The sequence below is a fragment of the Rhinoderma darwinii genome, chromosome 1, assembly GCF_050947455.1.
Source record: "Rhinoderma darwinii isolate aRhiDar2 chromosome 1, aRhiDar2.hap1, whole genome shotgun sequence".
In the NCBI taxonomy this organism is placed as follows: Eukaryota; Metazoa; Chordata; class Amphibia; order Anura; family Rhinodermatidae; genus Rhinoderma; species Rhinoderma darwinii.
This window is the reverse complement of record NC_134687.1, coordinates 425,485,078-425,488,815: the sequence shown is the minus strand read 5'-3', so window position 1 is coordinate 425,488,815 and position 3,738 is coordinate 425,485,078.

Sequence of the window (3,738 nt, the reverse complement as noted above, 5' to 3'; positions counted from 1 at the left end):
GGTACTATTGTACTAGGACTGTTGTTTGACCAGCTGCTACTCCGCTACGGCGGTGCGGCCTAGTATGAACTTTTTGTTTCACATACACTAACACCGTAGGGGCAGAATGTAGAGATAAAATAGAACACATTTATATTTTGGATTGCGATATAGGACTGAATGAGATCAATGAAGATAAAGTTATCATGGTATTGCTAAGTTGTTTTTGTTTCTTTTTAGAATGATTATCATTACAACAAAAATCACAATCACTCCTTGCACAGCTGTAGGTGTATATTAGTTGTGATCCAACCGTAAATATTGTTTCTGACCTTAAAATTTTTGGTCTTTTCCATTCCCTCTGCTGGTTTTTATAAATGGGCACTTCCTGGTGTGATGTAAGAGCTGTGCCATGTGCTCTAAGCCAATCAGATGTCTCCCCGTGCTGCTCCCCTCCGCTTCCCCCTTATGTTATTTTACAGATATACTAAGTGAGAACCTGCAGCCTCTTCTCCCTCTTCCCTGACTACTATGTACTATATAACTTTAGACTGATTGTTTTGCTATTCAATAATAAATTATTTGCGTACCTTGTGCTAGATAAACTTGTTATGAAATATTGAGTACTGCCCCACAAATCTATTGCCCTAACGTCTTGGCTTACTAGTGTGGCGTTTTTACAGAATTCAAGCCCTGGGATAATCCTGTAAAAAGTTGTAATGGCATAAAGGGTTAAAATAAAATTATGTAATATGCTAGATCCTTTTTGCTTTTGGTTTGTGTTAGATTTTCTTCCACAGCGATGGAAAAAATGGACTTTAAAGCTCTTCTCTGGTTTGTTATTAAAGCAATTATGTAGCATAACAGAGTGGATTGCGCTCTAATGGGAACCAAATGTTCACAGAAAGAAAAAAGACTGCCGACCCTTAATAAACAAAACACTAAGGAAGCGATTAAGGGCAGAGGGATGTTAAGCGCTGTCCTGCTAGCTTCAAGCAACAACAGACAACATGTATATTTAAATCCTCTTGCATCCCACATTTTTAGATTTTTAAAGAGCGACATTTGTAACATAAAGGTGCATTAATCCATATGTTCATGTAACGTACACTCTTGTTTAGTGCAACTATCATGATCACCATATACAAGTGCTAACATTACAAAAAGCTAAAGCATGTAGTAAAGCAAATGTCTATCCATCATTGGAAGATTATGAGCAGACGATCCTCTAGGGGGGCATATCCATGGAGATAAATGTATATGAATACATATGCATGATGTTGGTGTATGGAGATAACTTCCAATAAGAGACATGCTAGGTATGTATCAGTGGTAATAGCTACGTTTCACCTAGTTCTTCATTAATGGCAGGTTTTCTGTCTGAATCTATATATGATGCTGTATATCACGTAATAAAAAGCACAGGTCTGTTCCCTTGGTTCACAGTAGATCTACATACCATACATCATACATTCCCCACAAGAACATCAATCTTTTTCTTTTTCTCTTGCTAAACATCTGGGTTCTTTAACCTTAGAAGAGAAGGATATCCAAGTTTTAATATTATGGTCTGGCATCTGATCCTCCTTTTCCTCTTTTCCCATAATAATGGAGACATTGAATAGTGGTACGTAGGCTTATACACGGGGTCATGCCACAGTCAGATCAGCAAGGTCTTAACTTCTAATCACCTTTCTTGTAATCATCTCCAAATTGCATTGCCCGGAATAAATTGCTTAATTAAATACTTGTAATAAATGTTGTGCTTGGAGTAAAATAAGCAGACTTTAACGTAGAAATATCCCTCCAAGCACGTGAAACATAAGTCAGTTTGTCATCAATATATATGTGGATGAAACATTTTGCATCTACTTGTTATGGCATATATCCTGCGTCACAGAACACTAGGTTTGCCTATGTATGTACATTTTTATCTAATGTGATGTTTCGATAATCATTACATGGGGATTAAAGATACTTAATCAAAAAATCTTTTCACACCACATTTTTAGCACATTGACAGAGAGAAGAATAAGCTTTGCTTTATCCTTTTTCCTTTTTCTGGGAACCAATCTAATTTTTCTAAAGTAAAAATAAAATGTAAATTAAGCTGTGTTTAAAGAGTCCTTAAAGGGAATGTTTCACCTTATTTTAATTTTTTTTACTAATTAATTTTTTTTTATAAATGTATGCTACTTTCTTTACATGATTTTGGGGCAGCCATCTTGCCTGAGCTGCAGAGATTTGCAATCACACAGAAAGATTTTGTGGCCGTTTTTTGCTCAGTTTTTTTAGGCAAAGTCTGAAGTGGATCCGAAACGAAGGAAAGTGTAAAGAAAAGACTGATGCATTTTTTTTGTGTCCACTTCTGTGTTTGGCTAAATAAACTGTGCCAAAAACTGCCACAAAAACCGCATCAAATCTGTGTGTGTGACCCTGGACTTACAGCAGGAACCTGGGCATAAGAAAACTAAGAGAGGGCACATCTCACGGACTACTATAGGAGAATGTTGTGGGCATGCCTGTTAGGGCGGGTTCACACATGGCGGAATTGCACTTAAATTCCGCTGCGGACACTCCGCAGCGTTAATCCGCAGCGGAGCCGTTTCTACATTGACTTTCACTTTAATTTAGCAGTGTTCGTTTAGACGAGGCGTAAAATTCCGCTGCGGAGCATAGGCTGCGGAGCGGAATTTGGTGTCCGCAGCATGCTCTGTCTGTTGCGGAGCAGTGGCGGACTCATGGCGGAATTTCTCCATTGACTTCAATGGAGATTCAAAGTTCCGCAATGAAGTCCGCAGCTGTCATGCACATGTCATGTGTGCTGCGGATGCGTCTTGCTTTTTTTACTTGACATTTCTTCATTCTGGCTGGACCTATGTATTTCTAGGTCTACAGCCAGACTGAGGAAGTCAATGGGGCTCCCGTAATGACGGGAGCGTTGCTAGGAGACGTCAGTAAATAGTCACTGTCCAGGGTGCTGAAAGAGTTAAGCGATCGGCAGTAACTGTTTCTGCACCCGGGACAGTGACTACCGATCCCAATATACATGTATCTGTAAAAAAATATGAAGTTCGTACTTACCGAGAACTCCCTGTTTCTGTCTCCAGTCCGGCCTCCCAGGATGACGTTTCAGTGTAAGTGACGGCTGCAGCCAATCACAGGCCAAGCACAGGCTGCAGCGGTCACATGGACTGGCGCGTCATCCAGGGAGGTCGGGCTGGATGCCGAAGGAGGGACGCGTCATAAAGACAACGGCCGGTAAGTATGAAAATCGTTTACTTTCACTAGGGAAAGTGCTGTCCCTTCTCTCTATCCTGCACTGATAGGGAGAAGGGAAGCACTTTTCCCGCAGTCCGCAGCAGCTAGTCCGCATCAATTTTCTGCACATTTTGTGCAGATCCGCAGCCGTAATCCGCAACCCGGATTAGGTGCGGCATTGATGCGGACAGTTGCGGAGGAATTCCGCCATGTGTGGTCATGCCCTTACATGTGCAGAGGTCACTTTGCATGGCTCTTCCTATAGTATTTCAAAGACATGACTGAAATGAATTTGTTTTTACAACACCTTTCCCTTCAAGAATATTGAGTAATTTGATCCAGTGCATTGCAAACTGAGATATACTTTAATATCAAGGCAGACTGTAATTTCTATACTTCTGAAAATGGTTAATTATAAATAACTAAATAGCTATGAATAAATTCAATAAATACATTCATTTAAATAAAATAAATAAACAGCAAATAGATTTTATACCA